This window comes from Hordeum vulgare, chromosome 2H (genome assembly GCF_904849725.1).
Source record: "Hordeum vulgare subsp. vulgare chromosome 2H, MorexV3_pseudomolecules_assembly, whole genome shotgun sequence".
Classification (NCBI taxonomy): domain Eukaryota; kingdom Viridiplantae; phylum Streptophyta; class Magnoliopsida; order Poales; family Poaceae; genus Hordeum; species Hordeum vulgare.
Window position 1 is genome coordinate 3,390,693 of NC_058519.1, and position 24,717 is coordinate 3,415,409.

General features: G+C 42.9%; 1 pseudogene; it reads left to right on the top strand.

Moving 5' to 3' along the window:
- Nucleotides 1-1,509: 1,509 nt before the first annotated feature.
- Nucleotides 1,510-15,374, top strand: LOC123431408 (annotated as a pseudogene).
- Nucleotides 15,375-24,717: the final 9,343 nt, after the last annotated feature.

Sequence of the window (24,717 nt, forward strand, 5' to 3'; positions counted from 1 at the left end):
GTATAAATTGTAATTTAACAATTTAGTATGTGGATGGACACCAACTATTTTTAAATATAGAATGCAAATTACTTGACAAATATGCATGGTTGACAAACTTACATGGAGGTAAAACTGGAAGCATATCGACATCCATTCAAATGTCTATGTTACCTGGCATATTATCTTCAGGACGAAGTTCGAAAGTTATTTCCATACCCTCCTGAAATCCATATGCCTTCAAAGATCCTCCCAATTTGGGCACCCTATTTCTGTGTTATAAACTGCATTCATTACTTTGATCAGAAATGTGTGACCATGTATAGTCCTCAGGTTAGCTCTCCTCGTCTCCATACTCTCGTGGTATTAGAAACCGAGCCTCTCCAACACATATTTTCTTGCATGGCAAGAGAGGAACTAGTCGAATTCTATAAAACAGAAATTACACGTTGAAGCAAAGAAACATAAGTCATGCTTAATTAGGAAAAAAAACTTGTCATTGTTGCGTACCATAGAAACTTCAAAGGTCTCGTCAAGCTTGATGCTGAAGAACCTGTCGTCTCACAGGTGAGGCCTGTCGCACAAACCCCGATAGTTGCCGCAATATTCACACTCTCAGTAATCATCGTCAGACATTTCCTGTTTTAATGTGGTAATTTCACTTCTAATCCATGGAACATGTTTGTAAATGCGTAAACAACAACCGTAACACTATATCTAAAGAATTGAACATCTATATATAAACATAATTTCATATAGAATCTAGCATCCACTCTAACCTCTTGGAAAAAACCATTTGTTTTCCATGCCATGTAACCAAACAAACTCAATATCCTATGTTTTCTATTCCTGATTTAGTTAAGAAGCAAGGTTCATATCAGAGTAGAAAGGTGCCAAACTGAGACAAACTGCTTGCTAACATATCACAAAATTCATCAATCTCACTAGCAATCACACTATGAACATCATACTACCGAACACTATGAACATCATACTACCTAACACTATGAATATTGCACTACCTAACACTATGGCAACAATTTCAAAACATCTACATGAACATCGTACTACCTAACGCTATGGCAACAATTTGTGAGGGGAAATAGGGTGGGATCGAATGGTAGGTAAAAACCTTCATATTTGACCATTATTTTCTAAATGTCATACCGTGACACTATGCCTTTGTAGAAATTGACAAGGTCCTAAACCTTCATATCTGACCATTATTTTCTAAATGTCATTATTAATTAAATTATGTTTCTATCTTTCATGAAAATTCACATGGTAGGTAAAACCTTAAGCAAGGAATGTGAGATACTCATGCACTAATTTTGGTACATAACCGGAATATATATGTGCAAGTAATATACAATTTGTCTTATGGATATAGAAAATTATACCCATAGACAATCATATGTTGAACTAATTATACGATAATTATTGAAAATGTATTTCATAATATTCATGCAACTAAGCATTAGACATGATAGCCATGGCGCCCCACCGCAGCGCTCGGGCAGGTTGGCGGCCATGGCGCCGCCGTGCTCGATCGGGCACGGCGAGGGGCCGGGGCGATCGAAAAAAGAGAGGGGGAGGAGGCCGGCGGAGCTCGCCGTGAGAGGAACGGGTGCAACAGGGGCTTGTCGGCGGGTAGGAGGGACGCGTGGAGTTAACGCTAGCGTCCGGCTTCGGGGTGGCGACGACGAGGAGAGATTCGGCAGCCTGGCGGCGTCGAGCAGGGTGGCATTTGAGTCAGGGGGTCGAATGGGAGAGTTTGGGCCCGAAATGGGCGCGGGGATTTATATGGAGGAACCTTTGATCCCGGTTGGAGCTACGAACCGGTACTAACACTACAAGAAATAAGGTCAATTATGACTCCCTATATTGGTCATTGATTCGTCATTGTTGTTGTTTATTGACTTTTTTGACCAAATTTACAACGTCAATAGTTGGCCGTCAAGAATGAACAAACATGACCTTCCTAAAATTTTGGTCGTAGGTCTCTATCGACCAATATTTTGGTTTGGTCATTACTCATTTGTGTGAGACACGTAGGATCTGACGTGACGAAGCTGACGTGGCATTGCTAGTGACCAAATGAAATCATCATAAATTCAAAGCCAAGTCCACCAATCTAGCCTACATGGGCCTGGCCCAATACTTATTTTACTGTTGAAAATGTTTGATTTGTTTGGATTGATGCATTATTTTGCAAAAGCACACATATCTCAGGATAGACCCATTAAAAGACAAATACAACAAAATAAAAGATTACAAATAAACTATATATTTCATTTCAATAGCACATCAAATGAAATACAATACATCATCCACCGACTCCTCTACACATCAAGGTTCAACGCCTAACAAGTGCACATCAAAATAATTTTACATGTGCACAACAGAATACTTCTACAAGTGCAAAGAAAAAAGATCCAACAAGTGCACAAACGCACATCAAGAGAGTTATACAAAGATTGGATGAGAAGCACAAGTTTCTTCTCATCCTCTTCCTTTGCACAATATGCCACTCCTGCCATTGCCGCCTGCAAGAATAAAATGATGGTAAGGCTCAGAAAGCGGACCTAGGAAACTAACATGATAGAGCATCAAATACTAATGCATAGATAAGCTTGTAGACAACGAGCCACGTATAATTAAAAAAAGGTCAACGGATAATAACGATTATAGGTTCGGGCACATGTAACACAAAAAATATCCTTATATTATTTATCTCAAGAATGACATGTAGATGTTAGACATGCTTGAAAAGAAACCTAGCTTCAAGAGAAAAATAAACTACAATCTTAGAATAATCAGGACAATCTTGGTATAACAAGAATCTGCCCATGAGCAGCAGATCAGGCAACATACAGATAAAATAATTAACATTTGTAATTTTTGCTCATAACCAGTTCTAGAAATTCTATGCACACAGCAATACAGACTATATATATACAATATATTTATTCACAACTAGCAATACAGAATATATACTTATGCACACTCAGCAATACATACTATATATAATATATTTATTCACAACTAGTAATTCCGAATATATACTTATGCACACAGCACACCGATTCAACATAGTGGGTAAAGAACCATTAAGACAGTTAATATAAACTTTAACCACAAGTGTTGCATATATACTTGTTTTCTCATGTTTATTACCGTACTTTCTACTACAGAAAGTACTCTAATCGATCAAGGGTCTGGAATGCTTAATCATAAAAAGATCATCTTAAAAGGGCTGATATAGTGATACTGCAGCAGAGTTATACTACAAGTTTAAGCTCAATTCTCACAGTGGAACAACTTCACCCAACGGTCACCAATCTAGAAGAAGTTATCAGGAATGGGAGCCCATCTAAAGAACAGTGCAGCAATTCAATTTCTCTTGTATACAAAGTGGGGATTGCAAAAAATAAATGATCATTATGTCGATAGCTCACTTAGAAAATGGAGAACGATACTCACTTTATAAAGGGTCTTTAGTCCTGGTTGATGGTTTCAACCGGGACTAAAGGTGGGTGCCTGACACACTGGCAGGCACCTTTAGCCCCAGTTGTAGCCACCAACGGGACTAAAGGTCTATATTCGGCGGCCCAAATCCACGCGGGAAGGGACCTTTAGTCCCGGTTGGTGGATCCAGCCGGAACTAAAGGTTTATTTTCTCTTTTTTGGTTTGTTTTGTTTTTCTAGAGAGGACAGTTTCTATTTTTAGATTTGGAATAACTGCTAGAATATTTATTGTTTTTTAATGAATCTTTTTGGTATAGGTAAAAACCAATAAAATTTCTGTTAGTGCTAGTAATTTTCAAATTTACATAGTATTTTTTTGAAATTTCTGTGAATCACGAGTTTGTGAATAACTTTACTTTAAAAATAGATTTTTAGTCATTATTTTTTCTGATGTTTAGTATTACTGTTTTTTATCATTATATTAAATTTTATAATTTTTAGGTTATTCAAAAAATTAAATGCCTTTGTAAGAGATGAGTATTCGTCCGAAACCCTGCTACTTTAAAAAAGATTGTCTAATTTATACACGAAGTGCATCCAGTTTTTGCCTAACCCTCTCAACTTTTTAGCACATGCTATGTGGGTGAAATGATGATATCATGCCAAGTTTCAGCCCTTTCAGAGTTAATTTGTAGCGCTTTTCCATTTAGGGTCGTTTAGCTCAAAAATCATTAAATGCATGAAAAATAGCAAATGAGGTGACAAATGGTTGAAAATTGATGATGTGGCTTTGAATGATGCATATTGAGCACAAAAAAAGTCTGGAGTTGAAATAAGTTAAAAAAAAGATGAAATGTCTTTGTAAGAGATGAGTATTCTTCCAAAACCCTGATACTTTTTGGGTTAGTGCTTTTTTTATCTTGGACGATCCTGTAAAATATATTTCCATTTATCTCGTACCCTTTGAAAGTCGATATAGTCAAAGATGGTGACTTGCCAGCAAGTCCAGGTCATCTCCAACTTCAGGGTCATGCATGAGACGTTTTTGCAACAAACTGCCGAATGACGCCATGTGTGTACGTTTGATCCAGGGATCAGAGTGCTCCGGGTTCTTGGAGCGTACAATATCCATATGTTCCTCGATATACGGAGCCATCAAGGTGGAATTTTATAGAACTGTGTAGTATGCTTGTGCCCAAGAATGCCCGTTTGTACATATTACTGAATCCTTTCCTAGCATGCCTTTTTCACCCAGTCTGCCCTCATGTCGCGATTCAGGAAGACCAATCAACTTAATATCAGGAATAAAGTCAACACACAACTCAATGACCTCCTCTGTTTCATGGCCCTTGGAGATGCTTCCTTTTGGCCTAGCATGGTTGTGAACATATTTCTTTAAGACTCCAATGAACCTCTAGAAGGGGAACATATTGTGTAGAAATATATGGCCCAGAATGGCAATCTATTCGACTAGGTAAACTAGGACGTGCGTCATGATATTGAATAAGGATGGTGAGAACACCAACTCGAAACTGACAAGACATTGTACCAAATCATTATGTAACCTTGGTAGGATTTCTGGATCGATTACCTTCTGAGAGATTGCATTGAGGAATGCACATAGATTCACAATGCCTGATCGGACATTTTTTGATAGAAGCCCCCCTCAATGAAACCAGAAGCAATTGCGTCATAATCACGTGGCGGTCACGAGAACTTAGGTTATGGAATTTTTTCTCTGTCATATTTATTATTCCCTTTATATTCGACGAGTAGCAATATGGGGCCTTCATACTGAGCAGGCATTCAAAGAAGGTTTCAGTCTCTTCTTTGGTAAGAGCGTAGCTTGCAGGACCTTCACACTGCTTTGGATGCATGTCGTCTTTATCATGCATACGTTGCGGGTACTCCCGTGCCTCCCGTGTATCTTTCGTCTTCCATACACGCCCAAGAAGCCCAGCAAGTTCACGCAAAGATTCTTGGTCACGTGCATCATGTCTATTGCAGAGCGGACCTCTAGGACTTTCCACTAAGGCAGGTCCCAAAATATAGATTTCTTCTTCCACATAGGTGTGTGTCCCTCAACGTCATTAGGAACCGATTGTCCGCCACAACCCTTTCCAAAAATTACTTTAAAATCCTTGACCATATGAAGTATATGATCACCAGTACGGTGGCCAGGCTTCTTCCGGCCTCACCTTTGAAATGTTTGCCTTCTTTTCTTAAGAGATGCTTGATCGGAAGAAATCGACGATGTCGTAGGTACACATTCTTCTTACACTTATCCAAGCATGTACTTTCGGTGACATCTAAACAATGTGTGCATGTGTGGTATCCCTTGTTTGACTATGCTGAAAGATTACTAAGAGCAGGCCAATCATTGATGGTTCCAAACAACAACGCTCGTAGATCAAATTCCAGCTGTTTGTGCTCATCCCACATATGTACACCTTTGATATCCCACAGTTATAAAAGTTCTTCAACTAATGGCCTTAGGTACACATCAATGATGTTTGCCGGTTGCTTGGGGACTTGGATGAGCACTGGCATCATAATGAACTTCTGTTTCATCCACAACCAATGAGGAAGGTTATAGATACATAGAGTCACGGGCCAGGTGTTATGATTGCTGCTCTTCTCCCCAAAAGGATTAATTCCATCTGCACTTAAACCAAACCAACAGTTCCTTGGGTCATTTGCAAAGTCCGGCTGCTATCTCTCGATTTTTCTCCACTTTGACCATTTCTGCGGGTACTCTCAACTTCCCGTCTTTCTTAAGGTCGTCTTTGTGCCATCACATCAACTTGGCATGTTCTTTGTTTTGGAACAAACGTTTCAACCGTGGTATTGTAGGAGTATACCACATCACCTTGGCAGGAATCCTCTTCCTGGGACGCTGGACGTCAACATCGTCACCAGGGTCATCGCGGCCGATCTTATAGCGCTCGACACATCATACCGGGCATGCATTCAAATTCTCGTACTCCTCACCGCGGTACAAGATGCAGTCATTAGGGCATGCATGTATCTTCTGCACCTCTAATCCTAGAGGGCAGATAGCCTTCTTTGCTTCATACGTACTGTCGGGCAATTTGTTGTCCTTTGGAAGCATCTTCTTTAACAATTTCAGCAACTTTTCAAAACCCTTGTGAGATACACCATTCTCCGCCTTCCATTGCAGCAATTCCAGTGTGGTACCCAGCTTCTTCTTGTCATCTTCGCAATTTGGATACAACAATTTCTTGTGATCCTCTAACATGCGCTGCAACTTTAGCTTCTCCTTTTCACCTGTGTAGTTTCTCTTTGCATCAACAATGGCCCGACCAAGATCATCAACGGGCTCATCTGGTGCCTCTACTTCAGCTTCTTCCCCCATTGTAGTAGCATCACATTCAGGGAATGAAGAATAGCCATCATCATTCTCTTCTTCTTCATTCTCTTCCATTAGAACCCCTCTTTCTCCGTGCTTGGTCCAACAGTTATAGTCGGACATGAAACCGGACGTAAACAGGTGGACGTGAATGACTCTTGACTTAGAGTAAGTTTTATCATTCTTACAGCCAGCACATGGACAACACATAAAACCATCCCGCTGGTTTGCCTCAGCCGTACGCACAAAACTCTACAAGCCATTACTGAACTGGGGAGAGCGTCGGTCGTCGTACATTCATTACCAGTTCATCTTCATTACACAAGACTAAAAAGACCAAATTAATACAGGTTCACACATAAGGTTCATACACACTTATTCTCATAAAACAACATACAAGAGTTTCTAGCTAAAGCATTTAAATGCAACAACAAATGCGATCAAGATCGCAACTAACGTAAAAATTGATCCAACATCATAGTGATATCAAGCCTCTTTATTAAGTGCATATTTTCTAATCCTTCTAATCTTCAAGCGCATTGCATCCATCTTGATCTTGTGATCATCAACGACATCGGCAACATACAACTCCAATTTCATCTTGTCTTATTCAATTCTTTTCAATTTTTCTTTCAAATACTCATTTTCTTTTTCAACTAAATTTAACTTGTTGACAAGAGGGTCGGTTGCAATTTCCACTTCACATACCTCCTAGATAAAAGTATCTATTTCAACTTGATGGACATAATTGTCATATAAATGAGAAATGTAACAAATAGTTATAAAAGAGAATATACCACATCTGAATCATAAACCGGACGAGGGCCGACGGGGACGGATATCAACACCATGGCACTATGTATAACAAAATCATACAGGTAAGAAAACTATCTAAATCATACAAAAATAAGATTTTTTGGAATAAAAAGGATAAGAACAAGAGGATCGCCAAGGTCGTGCCGGTGACGAGATGGTGCGAGCGATCGACGGTGGTTAGGACGGAGATGGGAAGGCACTAAGTAAACCACACCTACACATATGCAAACTAAGAAGTTAATTTGAGCCCAAATTGCATATAAATGAAATAAACTCCCACATAATTACTCCCAAACTAAAACCCACAAATCACTATATAATTATGGAGCATTTAGCAATGAGAGATCAAAGCACAAACTTGCTAACCTTTGTGAACACTTGGATTGAATAGGGTGCCTCAAATCTTGACAAATCTGGGGGAAATGGATGATGAACTCGAGGAAGGGAAGAAAATTGAGGAGAGAAAGGGGAAAATAGAGAGCTGGGGTTCGGGCTAGACGAAGCACTATTTATAGTGATACTTTTAGTCCCGGTTGGTGATACAAATCGGGACTAAATATATGTCTCTAGTCCCGGTTTGTATTACCAACTGGGACTAGCAGGGGCCCCAGCCTGACAAAACCGTGCCACCGCCTATTTAGTCCCGGTTCTTAGCACAAACCGGGAGTAGAGGTTACTAATAAACCAGGACTAAAAGCATTCCTCACGAACTGGGACTAATGGTCACATTAGTCCGGGTTCAAAATCAAATCGGGACTAATAATCCAAACGTAAGGTCTATTTTCTACTAGTGAAATAAGCTGTCAACTAAAAATAAACAAGTTAAGTAGGGATTAACAATGCAAATCGATATGGTTGACAATGCAAATTACTTAACAAGTATGGTTGACAAACTCACATAGAAGTAAAACTGGAAGCAAATCGACATCCACCCAAATGTTGATATTACCGTCAATACCATTTTCAAGACGAATATCGAAGGTTATTTTCATCTCCTTCTGAAATCCATATGCCTTGCCTAGAGCTTCCCAAGTTGAGCAGCCTAAATGCGAGTGATTAACTGCATTTTATAGTTTAACCAAAAATTTGAAACCATGTTTAGTCTTTAGGGGAGCTCTCCTCGTCTCCATATTCTCCATTTCTTGGAAACATAGCTTCTCCAAGATATACCGTCTTGCATGGCAGGGGATGCACTAGTCGAATTGTAAAAAGCAGATATTACACATTGAAGCAAATAAACACAAAACAAACAAGCAAAAATAGTGGTCATCGTTGTGTACCGTAAAAACATCAAAAAATCTCGTCAAGCTTGATGGTGAAGAACATGTCGTTTCACAGGTGAAGCCATTCGCATAGTCCCCGATCGTCGTCGCAATAATCATGCTCAGGTATCCCCTCATCGTCAGACGACATTTCCTGTTTTCATGATTCAAAGATTAAAAATCGACAACAACTATTAGTGTGTATATATGAAAAATCTGCATGGGCTGAGTTTCGGTCTATGGAGGCTTCCTTGAAAAACTTTCATATCTCATGGTGTGTATGGTGCACACTCTCTCACACTGATATGATGTTGTATGTTGGTGGACACTCCCTCACACTACTATTTCGACCATCGGACATGACCACTCCTCCCTTCGTTCCCGTGTGCATTACCAAAATTTCTAGCACACGGGAACGAAGGAGGAAGCGACCCCCACGACAATAGTTGGGATTCTTCCTCTGATATTTCGACCGTCGATATTGGTCACTTCCTCCTCTTCTTCTCTCCCTCACACTATTATTTCGACCATCGGTGATGGTCGCACCTTTTCTTCTCTCCTTGCGCATTGTATCAGGTATATATCGCAAGAAGAGAAGAAGAGGAAACGACCCCCACGGCAACAGTCGGTATCCCTCCATCAAAAACATACTAAAGGTCACACAAAGAGCTTCGACAGAGTGAAAATCAACCCTATAAGCATTAGTCATCCAAGTGAAATTGAAAATAAAAATGTGAAAATGAAAATGAATCCTCTGAATGGCCTACATTTTGCCAAGTCACGTACATGGGCACTCGATATTTCCTACTTTCTAGCACAAGTCATGCCAAAATTTTGACATGACCTTTTCTAAAAACAAGACATATCGAGCGCCTGAAATTTACCGAAACGGAAATAAATCAACATTCCGTCAAAACATAGGTCACTCTGAGCTGTTCCCTACAATAACATACACACATGTTCAAATAGACCTAATTTTTTACTAAATATTTCTAGAGCTAATTTTTTTTACTAAAAATTTCTAGACCTATTATTTTTACTACAAATTTATATTAGTGAATTCCTAGGACATTTGATAGCTAAACATTTCTCATATACCATTCCAATACATTTCTTAGTGAATTCGTAGGAAATTTTATACCTAAAATTGCCTATTCATTACAAGAAAAACTACATTCTAGAAGCAAGTTCTATCAATTAGAGCAAAGAAGAAGAGAGGTAGAGAGCAAGGGGGGGTACCTGTGGTGGACGGGAGGCTACCTGTGGCGGCGGTGGACGGACGGGATGGGATGGGTCCTCATGTCAGGGGGAGGGACGATGGACGGCGGCCACGTGGGTAAGGCGGTGATACTTGTGATCCGTGTTGGGTTCTTGGTGAAGAGGAACAGGTTATCGCAGCACAAAGTGGGTAAGTATTTCCCTCATTTATGAGATAAAGGTTTATCGAACCAATAGGAATATCAACCACAACCGTCTTCAGCGGCTGCAACAAAAGAAAAAACGACATGCACCCAAAACGGGCAAGAGGGTTGTCAATCCTGTTGTCTTATTTTTGCAAGCAAGTGAGGTGTGTAGATAATTGTACATAGTAAGATAAAAATATGTAAATGGCCGCATGATAATGAAGGTTTTATTAATATGTTGTGAATAGACCCGAGGGCCATAGCTTTCCCTAATGCCATCTCTCATGGAAAAATAAAATACGGTGGGTAAACAAATTATTGTTGCGCAATTGATAGAAAAGCGGATAGTTATGTGCTATCCAGCACAATGATCGTGTGTATATAGCCATCACATCCATAAACAAATAGACCGACTCCTGCATGCACCCGTTACTATTACTTCACTTCAAGAGTGTTTTTATGCTTGCCTTTCTACGTATTAAGTTCGTGACAAACGAAGTAATGCATGGAGTAAGATGACATGATGTAAACAAAGTAAACTCAAGCAATATGAATAAACCCCATCGATTTATCCTTAGTAGCAGCAACACAAAGACGCAACTTGTCCCCTTCTGTCACTGGGATATAGAAACTCGCCAGACTGAACCTACCACAACGCACCTCTCTCACCGAAGAAATACCACCTAGTTGGCCAAACTATTTAAATAGATCGAAGAGAATTACGAACCTATCATAAGTATTCAAAAGTGACTCAAATATTTATCATGAATAATCTGAACATAAACCCACAATTCATCGGATCCCAACAAACGCACAACATAAAAGGAATTATATCATATGGATCAAAGTGAAGATGCGATGATCATTGTATTAAAGTTCGAAGGGAGAGATTCCCATCTAGGTACTGACATGACGTAGGTCTGTGGTGAACTACTCACACATCATTGTGTGGGCAGCAAAGTTGATGAAGAGGTCCTCTATGATCGATCCCCCCTCCGACAGGGTGCCGGAACGGAGCTCCAATGGCCTTCCGTAGAAACACAGACTTGCGGCGGCGTAAAAAGTGTTTTGGGACTCCTTCTGGGGTTTTTAGGGTAAATATGAATTTATAAGCTGAAGAATGGAGTCAGGTTACCCTTGAGGGGGCACAAGTTATCAGGTCGCGGCCCCCCGAGGCCGCGCCTTGATAGCTTGTGGGCCCCTCGTGAGGCCTCCAGCTTTGTTCCGATGCTCGTTGGTCTTCTTTTGGTGCAGAAAAAATCATCAAAAAGTTTTAGGGAAATTGGACCTCTTTGGTATGGAAAACTGCAAAGTGCAAAACACGCAAAAATAACAACTGGCAGTGGGCACTGTGTCAATAGCTTAGTACTCAAAAATAATATAAATTGGTAAATAAATACCCCAAAAGTATTCTAAAACGATAATATATTAGCATGAAACAATAAAAACTTATAAATACATTAGAGACGTATCAAGCATCCCCAAGCTTAATTCCTGCTCGTCCTCGAGGTAAATGATAAAAGCACAATTTCTGATGTAACATGTTATCCATGGTGTAACCTTATGAATGCATGCTCATTGATAAACGATAAATTAATAAACATTAACATAGCAATACTTATAGGTATAAGAAGCAAAATATTAATCCTTCAAAGTGTACAGTCCTAAAAGATTGTTTTACCCTCCATCCATCTTTGGCCCTGTTTGGATACTCTAACCTGGTGAGAGTTAGAGTTAGATTCTAACCCTTGAACTAACCTGAACTAACTCTAACTTTAAAGGTGTTTGGATGGGATGGTTAGATGGACAATAAATGCTCTTTCTCAATCATTTGGCTACTTTAGACCTCTCTCTTTCCCTGGACCCTACCTACTCTAACCCAAAAAAGCACACTACTGAGATCCAGAAATTTTCCTTGGATGGGTTAGAGTTTTTGGATGGGTTAGATGCATCTAACCAACTCTAACCCACCTATTTGGATCTTTGAGGGTTAGATGGCTCAAATCTAACCCACTCTAACTCTAACCCTAGGATCCAAACAGGGCCTTTATTATATTAGCAAGTCATGGATCCATCTTCACCGTATTAATACATCAGGGAAGAATTGAACATTGTCCCGGTGCACTGTCCAGTGCTACAAGATGTCCAAAAGGCTGAAGGAAATGGCCACGTACTGATGTCTCAGCTGTCAGCACACATTAGTTGATTCTTTGTGACAATGGAGGCCACTACCTGTTATGGAAAAACCTCATCATGACAAGAGTTGAGCATTATTCTCGTCCGTGGTCGAGTGCCACATGATCAAGATGTCCAATAGGCCCAATGACCATGATCATGCATTATCCATAGAAAGTTTCTTGACTTTGCGTGGAACATTAGTCCTGTGGCAGACGTTAGAGACTACATCACTCACTAAGAGGTGATGCTTCGTCTGCTGCAACACTAGCTAATAGCACTCACACCAACCAAGATGCTCTTCTGTGCCTCAAGTCCCACCTCCACAGTCCAACCCAAGCTTTCATGACATGGAACAACAACACCACACCCGATTTCTGCACTTGGCACGGTGTGGCATGCGCGACAAGGATGAGTAAATCGTTGGTGGTGGCCTTGGATATGGAGGCCGAAGGCCTCACCGGTGAGATCCTGCCATGTATCTCCAACCTCACTTCTCCTTGCCCATCAACAACCTCTTCGGCCATGTCTTGTTGGAATTTGGCTATCTCTCCGGACTCCGGTACCTCAACCTCAGCTTCAACGCGGCGTTAAATGGTACCATCCCGTTCAGCCTTGGTACCCTTCGAAACATGTTTTCTCTAGACTTAGGCAACAATCAACTTCATGGTGAGAGTCTGTTGCTCCTCGGGAGCTCACCGGCTCTAGAGTTTGTTAGTCTCTCCAAGAATCTTCTCCATGGGGAGATCCCACAGTCCTTAGTGAATAGATCCTCGCTCCGTTACCTTTCCATGGAAATTAATATCATTGATGGTGTGATCCCTCCATCCCTCTTCAACAGTTCAACCATCACCGAAATACACCTTCTACGCAACAATCTTTCTGGTACAATTCCACATTTCATCATGTTCCATGCGAACCTCACATTCTTAAGTCTCACTGGGAATAGCCTCACTGGAGTCATGCCGCCGTCGATAGCAAACCTCTCATCTCTTACCACACTCTTGCTTGCCAACAACCAGTTGCAAGGATGCATTCCAGATTTGTGTAAACTGACCAGCCTACAAATTCTCGATTTTTCCTACAACAATTTATTAGGAACAGTTCCACGCTCCATTTAAAATTGAACTTCATTGAACTTTCTTGGGCTAGCCAACAATAATCGTAGAGGAACACTGCCTCTTGATATGGGTAACACACTTCCAAACATCCAAATGTTGATAATGTCTGTCAATCATTTTGAGGGAGATAATCCTAACTCGCTACAAAATGCCTCCGTTATGACGTTTATCTATCTTGGAAATAACCTTTTGACTGGGGTAATTCCTTCTTTCATCTCGTTGCCATATTTGGAATACGTGATGTTGTACTCAAATCAGCTAGATGCTGGAGACTAGACATTCTTCTCCTCCTTGACGAATTGTACACAACTGCAAAATATAAACGTGGATTCAAACAACCTGCGTTTATCACACAACCAACTCGCAATGTCCATACCACAAGAGATGTTTAATTTGATAAACCTTGGTTCCTTGAACATCTCTCACAATAATTACACGGGTAGAATCCCGTTCATTCTTGGAGAATGTGTCCTGTTGGAATTACTTTGTTTAGAAGGGAACCTCTTGCAAGGAAGAAGTCCACAATCACTATCAAGCCTCAAAGGCATCCAAGTATTAGATTTTTTTCCACAACAAACTATCTGGTACAACTCCGGAGTTCCTTGAGACCTTCACCTCGTTGCACTATCTAAATATTTCCTTCAACAACTTGGAAGGACCGGTTCCGATAGGTGGAGTGTTTTCAAAAATAAGTTGTACTTTTGTCAAAGGAAACCCACACCTTTGTGCAAATGATGCGCTAGGAGAGTTTGCTAGATGCTTTGCTTCGGCATCCACAAAAAAACACAAGTTCGTTGTTACTATGCTCATAGCTCTATGAGCTCTCATTGCACTTGCTTTGATCTGGGTGATCCTTCGGCGATATGCATATCAGTTGATATTCCTTGTGATCTTGAATACCCCCTTAACCTGTGCATCCCACCGGTTGTTCATTACTATCTGAAACCAAGCAACATACTTTTCCACAACGACGATACAGTACGTGTCTGTGATTTTGGTCTAGCAAGGCTAATTCATGGATGTTGATCGTGAGGGAGGAGTGGCAAAACAAGCATAGTTAGATCAAGGGGTCTACTGGATACATACCTCCTGGTGAGTATGTTTTGCAAGCCCATTTTGAATAATGTTAAAAAAATGTAGTATGACTAATTATGTCAGTTGCTAGTGTCTTTTTTATTAATACTAGCATGTTTCACTTTTGTTCTCCGGTGAAGAACTTTTTGTTTTAAAACATTATTGCAGAGTATGGCATGGGCAATGAAATGTCAACCAAGGGAGACGTCTATAGCTATGGCATAGTTCTTTTGTAAATGTTAACACGGAAACGATCCATTGATGAAGAGTTCAATGATGGTTTGACGCTCCGCAAGTATGTAGATGCATCACTTTCACGAACCCAAGACAGTCTTCACCCTGGTCTTACTTCAGAAACGGGAGATCAGCGTGTCGATCATATCCCAAACTTGCAAGAATACAATACATTTGCACTGAAGGATCGCACAGTATATGTCCTCTCCGGCTCCTTAAACTTGGATTGTTATACTCTACGGAATCGCCGAAGGATCGCACAGTAATGCATGATGTCTACAAAGAAGTAACTAAGATAGGCATTTTTCTCTACAGGCGGTTGTGTTGTACGATGACATTCGGCTGTGACCTTGGATGGCTGAGCAGGGTTGTCAATGAGGAGGGGATTGCAAGGCGGCTCGGGAGTGAGGTAGAACGGACGGAGGTTTTCTCGACAAGGCAGGCATGGAGGGATGAAATGAGTGCCATATAGCCATGGAGCCCCGCTTTAAGGTGAGCAGGGTGAGCTCGATGCAACCGTTGGATCCGACTGAGTATAGGAGCGTCGTCGGCATGCTCTGCTACCTCGTCCACACTAGGCCGGATCTCTCCTTGTCCTTAGGTTACATCTCAAGGTTCATGCAGGACCCCACAATCGAGCACATGACGGTTTAGAAGCACATCCTTCGCTACATTGCGAGAACCCAGCATTGGGATTGCGGTACACCCGCGGTGACCATGGCACGCCTCCGATCGGCTACAGCAACAGTGATCTGGGAGACGACGTGGACAACTGCATGAGCACTACTCGGGTCATGTTCTTCCTTGGTAGCAACCTGATCAGTTGGCAACCACAGAAACAAAGAGTGGTGTCTCTCTCTTCATGGATATTCTGAGTATACGCCAGGCACCATGGCGGCGTATCAAGGTACTTGGCTTGCATGGCTGCTCGGGGAGATCAACGATGAATATCAAAGGGCAGCGGTGCTCAACGTCGACAACAAATCAGCTATCTCTTTGAGTAAGAACTTTGCCTTCCATGACCGAAACAAACACATTGAAATTCGATATCATTTCATTCACGGAAGATCCAGATCGAATCCGCTCGGTGAGAGGAGCAACTTGTTGAGGTGCTTACCAAAGCACTAGGACGGGTCAAGCTTAAAGAGCAACGTGCAAATACTGGGTAGTGGAGATCAACGAGGCTCACAAGGTTTAGTGGGTGAATGATGACTTAAACCTCGTGTGCCCCGTTTCTCTACCATGATAGGGATCGCTGTTTTGCTTCCACGATAACTGTTTTAGACTTATAGCAGAAATAACGGTTGGTTTGTTTCAACTGGGTGCATAAGCTTGTTCCTGAAAAAGGTTTCCTCCCGCTTTTGTATTATAAAGCGATCAACCGATACAGCCAACGATAGGTGCTGGGATGGAAGCAGCACAGTCACGCCCAAAAAAACAAAAAAAAACAAAAGAAACAAATGCCGACACCGGCAGATCGACAAAAACGAAGAAGCCTCGCGACCGCTGCGCCCACCAGGGATCTCCCATCAAGCTCCAAGACTCCGAAGCGCCGGTACCAATGAACACCTCCACGAAGGACCGCGACGATGACGACGCTGTTGTCAAGGGTTTCCCCCGGTACGCAAAGAGGCACAAGGAAAGGTAGCCCCGCCGCCCTCCAGGAAGGATATCGGCGGCACCCACAGGCGCCACCGCGACGGTGTCAGCCAAGCCGACAAGGGTTTCCCCCAATCCCAACCTGCACCTCGGCCACTCCGAAGCCTGCCATCAAGCCAACCTCCACCCTGCGCCAACACGGCCTTGAGGCCTCCACGCCGTCTCACCACGGCACTACAAGGTGAGGCCTCCACAACGACGAAGAATGGGTCGGGACAAGGGGTAGCATCACCGTCGGCATGCGGGAGGGCTCAACCTCCACCGCCAACGGCGGTCGCCGACCGGACACAGTAGGAGAAGCAAACCAGGCCCGTGGGCCCATAGGCCCGGTCGGGACCTCAAAGCCCGTGAAGCTCCTGCCACCGCGCTGCAACAGGCACGCCATCGGCGTCACCACCACCCGTCCAAGCTGCCCTTCCTCCTCACCACGCAGAGGACATCGCAGCCGCACCGAGGGCCGGCCCGCTAGAACCCATATGGGGCCCGCAGGGCCCAGATCTTGACCGGGGACGCGTCGCCAGCCACCCCGTGCCACCACTCTGCCCTGTCGCCAAAGAGCAACGCCGCAACCACGCACGCCACCGGTGGCCGCCGCCAAGCCGAGCAACACCGTGCGGAGGACCCCGAGCAGAACCACCTTGTCGGACCCGCGCCGTCATGCTAGATCCGCGACAGAACCACCCCGCCGGCCCGAACCCGCGCCAACCCCCACCAGCAGCCGAGGCCACCGACGACGGCAGGCCCACGCTGACTCGGCCCGCGCCGCCTGCAGGCAGCCCGTCGGAGGAGCCTCAGATCCAGATCTGGATCGAGCGCACCCCCGTGTCCCTGCGCAGACACGCCTCACCTGACCCGCGGCCGTCCGCGTCTCCGCCCGAAGTGGCTGTCCCGCGCCAGCACCCGCCGAGAGGAAGGGAAGGTAGGCCAAGCCGCCACCGACGCCGGACGGGCTTTGCCCGGCGGCAGCGGGGGAGGGAAAGGGGTGGGGGAGGGCTGGGGACGCCCCCCCCCTCCTCGCCCTTTGCTAATACTAGCAAAAGGGCCCGTGCGTTGCAACGGGAGAAAAAAATACCACACGCTTTTAATCTTTTTATAAACATTTTGATTTATTAAAATAATAAGGTAACTAACTAATGTAGTCTGTCCTATCCTATTTTGTTGAGAAATCTACCCGTCCATTTAATTCCACCATGATGAGAAATTGAGCGGGACAAGCAAAGCAAAACAAAGAGGCTACGTGAATTGATCAATGGACTGTTATCTTATTTCACTCATGGGGTAGAGAATGTGGGATCAGATGACAAACTGAAGGTGGTGTTCCATCCTCTCTCTACAACAATGCAATCTTACATTCAATACATTCATTCGTGAGCAAACAAATTCCCACAAAACAAGATTTCTTGCTGGTGCTTGGCACACGGTTGGAGGCATGGGGAGGGAATCTCACCTGATGATGAGTTCTTGCCGGAGGAGGGGATACGATGAGGGGAGCAAGGGTTAGGCGCCTCTATCTGGCCATAAGGAGTCGCCGTTGCCGCGCCATAACCTTGGAGTTCCCCGTGTGAGCCATGGAGGCCCGCCTCCACCTGCAAGTACCTCGCTCCGCCGCGCCTTATCCGCGCGCCGCCGCCGTTCTGCATCGAGCAGACGCATCATCCCAAGTCACTGTAGCTGTCGCGTTGATTTGATCCAGAAGCTGCGCTCGAGCACCGAAACAGGGGCGGCAAGCGGGCAGAGGTACGACCGCGGAGGCGGGTGGGTTGAGATCGACAACAGTGCTGGTTGAGGTCGGCCGCGGCGGCAAGTGGTGTGGCAGCGGTCTGGGCACAGGCTAGGGTGGACCAGGGTCGACGCAATGCGCTCGAGCGCCGCAATGGGGGCAGTGAGCGGGGAGATGTACAGCCGCGGAGGCGGGTGGGTCGAGATCGGCAGCGGTGGAGGTTGAGGTCGGCCGCGGCGACGAGTGGTGTGGCGGCGGCCTGGGCACAGGCCAGTGTGGCCCAGGGTCGACGGGAGGAGGCGATGCGTACGGGTATAATTTTTGCAGCGAATCATTTTTTCCTTTTGCGTTGTAGATGAATGATGGAGTGCGGGTTGAATAAAAAAAATTACAGGTTTTTTTTATAAAAATGTCGTGATGGGTTTTCCGAAAAAAGCAATAGCCGCTTTATTATTAGGTATAGACTAGCAAAAGGTCCCGTGCGTTGCAACGGGAAAAAAATACCACACGCTTTTAATCTTTTTATAATCATTTTGATTTAATAAAATAATAAGCTAACTAACTAATGTAGTCAGTTCTATCATATTTTGTTGAGAAATCAACCCGTCCATTGTTAATTTCACCATGATGAGAAATTGAGCGGGACAAGCAAAGCAAAACAAAGAGGCTACATGAATTAATCAATGGACTATTATCTTATTTCACTCATGGGGTAGAGAATGTGAGATCAGATGACAAACTGAAGGTGGTATTCCATTCTCTGTCTCTGCAACAATACAATCTTACATTCAATACATTCATTCATCACCAAACAAATCCCCACAAAACAAAATTTCTTGCCGGTGCTTGGCACACGGTTGGAGGCATGGGGAGGGGATCTCACCAGATGATGAGTTCCTTCCGGAGGAGGGGATACGATGAGGGGAGCAAGGGTTAGGCGCCTCTATCTAGCCATAAGGAGTCGTCGTTGCCGCGCCATAACCTCGGAGTTCTCCGTGTGAGCCATGGAGGCCCGCCTCCACCTGCAAGTACTTCGCTCCGCCGCGCCGCCGCCGTTCTGCATCGAGCAGACGCATCATCCCCAGTCACTGTAGCTGTCGCGTTGATTTGATCCAGAAGCTATGCTCGAGCACCGAGACGGGGACAGCAAGCGAGCAGAGGTACGGCCGCGGAGGCGGGTGCGTTGAGATCGACAACGGTGGTGGTTGAGGTCGGCCGTGTCGGCGAGTGGTGTGGTAGCGGCCTGGGCACACGCCAGGGTGGACCAGGGTCGACGCGATGCGCTCGAGCGCCGCAACGGGGGCAGTGAGCGCGGAGAGGTACGGCCGCGGAGGCGGGTGGGTTGAGATCGGCAGCGGTGGCGGTTGAGGTCGACCGTGGCGGCGAGTGGTGTGGCGGCGGCCTGGGCAAAGGCCAGGGTGGCCCAAGGTCGACGGGAGGAGGCGATGCGTACGGGTATAATTTTTGCAGCGAATCGTTTTTTCCTTTTGTGTTGCAGATAAATGATGGAGCGCGGGCTGAATAACAAAAAATACAGTTTTTTTTTATAAAAATGCCGCGGTGGGTTTTTCGACGGAAGCAATAGCCTCTTTATTATTACTAGCAAAAGGGCCCATGCGTTGCAACGGGAGAAAAAAATACCACACGCTCTTAATTTATAAAAAATGGTCTATAATCTGAGAATTTGTAGTTACGACACAAATAAAGATAATCTTATCCTACAAAAATGCAGTTGAAAATTTCACAGGTCTTCTATTTTAACACGGCTTGCATGTAGGTTTAATACATACAAAGAATCAGTCAAGTGACCTTCAGTTTCATCTCTAATCCTGATTTTGTTGACGTGTTCATCCCCAATCCGGATGAGTACCGGTATGAAAGAAAGACGAATAATGACTTATTTATTAAGATTGCACCCTAGATAGTATTTTTATTAAACGTTTAACAGATAAAATAATATCATATTTAAATTCTACATATTTTTCTAATCAAATTTCATATATAATATGTTAAATTTAGAGTTACGGTTTAAAAGATATGAGTATTTTAAAAAACATTTAATATATATTACGAGTTTAATGTCATAAACAGTAAGGGTTTTTTTGTAAAATCACCTCGGTGAGTTTTCCGACGGAAGCGATAGCCTCTTTATTATTAGGTAAACATACGTATAGATATCTGATAGGTGAATAGGTCGGGATTTGTCCCTTCCTGCATAAGCTTGTTAGGATGTTTTCTTTTCAAGAACTAGTGTACACCCGTAAGAGCTGGATCGAGGGATGCCACGATTGACCAAGTTCGACACGGGCCTTTTTCACGGGCTGTTTATGGTCTCTTTCTCCCTGTAACAGAATAAGAAGAGTGAGGAAAACATAAAAATTACAAAATCACCTCTGTACTTGTGTTCTTGTTTGTGTGTGCGTGATCGGTGCTTACAGTCGAGCCCCCAGGGAGAGGAGATTAATCTAGCAGTGACGGCACACTGCTAAAGTAGTGGATGACCAAGGATCTAGTAACGTTAGAGTGCCGACGCCAAGAATATTTCCGTTATTTTGATCTTGATCTCGTATGGAATACATAGGGAGTACAATGCAAGGAGAAAACTTGGAACACAAGACAAACTAAATGTGATTTAAAACTATTCCATCACTAACTTCAACACGCCAAACACAATGAACACCCATATGTATTCTTTTTTTTTTCAGTGTCACCCATATGTATCCTTCTTTTTTCTTGAGTACACACTCCTATGCATTCTGACATGCCATTATTCACACCTACAACTATATACCCTGTAGCAAACACATGGGGGACGTTGTCCACCGTTACCCGCAAGAATGATTTATGATGTGCAAATCGTATGATTTATCCGAAGAATATGAGGAACATTCAATAATATGCCAAAACGAAAAAATGGAAAACTTGTAGTAGTATCTTTGATGGACGTCACTGTATAGCGGCGCCGCATATAGGACTTGCGGTGCGGCGACGCCAATCACTCTTTTTATATCACGCATGGCTGACACCTCATTCCTAGGCGCCAAAAAAAGCTGCCCGCTGGACCAACCCGCCCCAACCGGTACCCCCACTTTTCCCTGTCGCTATCATCCCATTCACATCAAACACAGACACCAAAGTCCTACACAGGGCATCACAACGAGCACAAACCAAAAATACACAAGATCACCAACAGGAATAGCAGAAAAGACCTTTGCTCCCAACTATTCATGGCCTGATCAAGCTCAAATCAAAAAAGAAAATCTGATCAAAAGTATTTTACACAGGTATGATGTAGCACATCTCCCTTACAAACATGTGCTCAAAAAATACATGGTCGTTGTGGACTGCATGTGCATCAAATTGTCACAGAAAATTAAAGGTTTTCATGGTATTTGTTGACTAAATGGATGTCAAAATGCCAACGAAAGCTCCTGAAAGTTTTTGCTTGCTAAATCGGTACAGAAATCTTGTTCACCTACTTTGCCATGACTCTCCGTAGCTTTTTCTTCAGAGTGGCTGATATTGTTTTCCATCTGTCAAACACAAAAGAAAAAAAACATGTTAGCTGTTATGTTTTCCATTTCAGGGAACCTTTTGCATACTTTTGCATAAATGGAGTCTCAGTTTTTTGCTGCTGGTACTTTACACCCCATCTCCCCCAATAATTTCTGGTTTGATTGTCATGCTGTTCGAAAAAGCATCATTGTGTAACATTACTAGTTACCAGGTAATTGGTCTCTGCTTCCAATCTAGCTTCCATAGAAAAATTATTCTAGTTGTCACTACAGTGTACTAGTTGCTACATAAAGAACACCTTAGTTACCAGAATAGTTTGAACCTATTTGGCATGATGTTCCTGATTTATGAAAGGTATGGAGTACCCATAATGGTTTAATTCAATATTTTATCAAAGATAGTAAAATTAGTTACATGAGCTATCTTAAAGAATTTTAAATTTACCACCTCTTGCTGGGAACAAACGGTCTTACACACCGTAAGTATGATATAAATCATACCAACTGCATAGCATATGACTTTCCCCTTGTAATAATTACGTGGAAACCAATAAAGTATTTCCTATCTGCGATAATTCGGTTACATACCGATATCACCACTCCAGCATACATCAATGGGCTCTCAAAAAAAATATGGATCTATGTGAGGAATAACAATTAATCCGTCAATCAAAATTATTCATGGCCCGTATGTTGATTGCATCAGCAATAAGGACATTTCCGGCATTAGGGGGAGATTAGTACCACAAAGAATGCCGAGAAATAAATTAGAAATGTTTTTGACATTCAGTCCTTATATCCACGTACTCAAAGAATATGAACTAGAAGTTTAGAATCACATATTTGAAACTCATTGCAAATCTGCCACATACGTTTACTGATGACAAAAGTGTCACTTAATTTTATATTCCTGTGATAAAGTGTCAAAAAGAGTGGAGGTACCTGATAAACCACTCTTCTCACCGAACACGCATCGTCGAAAATGCTGAAATAAAAGCAAGCATGAGGACTTGAATCCTGATGAGCTAGGAATTCCATTGTCCACCTAACCATAACCATCCGACAGCAAATTGATTCGCAACTAGTAAAAATTGGTGGATACATCATATATAAACATCAAAACACGTAATAAGCCTCCGCTTATCTAAGAAAACACGTACATAACCGAAATTCAGTCGTAAAACTGTCAACGCCAGTCTTGGCAACGCCGTACACAGACTTCTTTTGTATGCTTTGAAGGCAGCAATGTCCGAGGAACGGACACATACGCATTCTTAATCGTCCGACCCGACACGACATCCACAATCGGTATGGGTGTGGAAAAGACATGGAGAACAATGACTGTTGTTATTACAAGGATCTCCTACAAGAACGAGACACAAAAAAGAAGAACTTATATTGTTAACTTTCATTTGTTTTATTATTTCTTTCGATACATGAATTTCGGTTTTATTTTGACATATCAACCAAATATTTATTTTATTTTGTTATCCTCAATACAAATAAAAAGTTTGAACCTAGAACACATTGGTAGAGTATAAGTATGGAAATTTTCATATAACTTTTGAGGTTAATTTCTTTACTAACGTCTCAGGGGAAACAAACTCAATTATTTCAATGATTATTTTAAACCCCTAAGCACGTTTTATATTTTCTTCTCAATAAAGAAAATATTTATCTAGTGACTTAACTGATTAGAAATTATAATGGATCTATAGAACATATGACTCACAAGACTATAAGGTCAGATAAATTAATTGATTAGAACGTTTTATATTTTCTTCTCAATTGTGGGCATTGCACTCAGCTAAATAATTGATACACACAGTCTTCAACTACCGTTGCCAACTATTCCCTTCACAAAAACGATAAATCTGCAAAACATTGTGAACATGCGCAAACTCACGAGGTTTCTATTGTTCTTGTACAATCACCAGATACAACGTAGACGGGCTAACTACATAATGGGTCATATCTCTTGTCTCTTTATTGTCAACAGACATCTGGAGGAATGCCTCCGAACAAACACCTCTTCTTCCCACCTCTTTTAGATGTACATATACTTGAGAATCAATAGAAACAGGACTAATTATCCATTCACTTTCAATCAATCTGGTTTTACTCTAACACGTTATCATACACTTTGATCTACATTAGAGAGATAGGCTAAAACAGAGTAGGTCATAGGCGAATTATCTATTGCAACGGAGGCAGCGACGCCAGACTTGCAAACCCTCATATATACATACATACATACATCCATTCTTATGAACGCAATGCAGATGCAAGCGCTCATATATACGTACATACATCCATTCTTATGAACACATATCCTATCCCTATGAAAACTTTTAAGAGACTGAGATTTTACAAAGTCACTGTAGGCACATCAAAGTCGACGAAAACGCCAACTTTCACCGAACATCCATCATCCAAAATAATAAATGCAAGCACCAGGACTTGAAACAGCGCAACAGCAGCCCACAGCGTCAGTCTCCGTCACATGGCAACGTCCTCGACAGCAACTACCGTGGGGATGCAGCCTTCAACTACCGTGGCGATGCAGCCGTCAGCGCGGCGCACTCGCCCTCACGATAACCGAGGCAAACAAGATAACCTGGCATGGCCCTTTGCCATGTCCCGAGTCCCGACTCACGGTCGGCACGCAGCCTGCTCCTGGCCATTGGCCTGCTCTAGCACAACATCCATGGAAAACGCGAGCATGCATCGATCCATGCATCCAGAAATCCATCGGGAGAAAGCCAACTTGACTGTCTATTCAAGATTAGCATCACTCATTCATTGATCGATTGTATTTTTCCCTGAATCAGTAAGCATTTCGAATAAAAAAAATGGCGATGTGCAATCCGATTAGCGGCAACCGCTTCAACCATAAGAACGCAACTCTTACGATCGAAGCG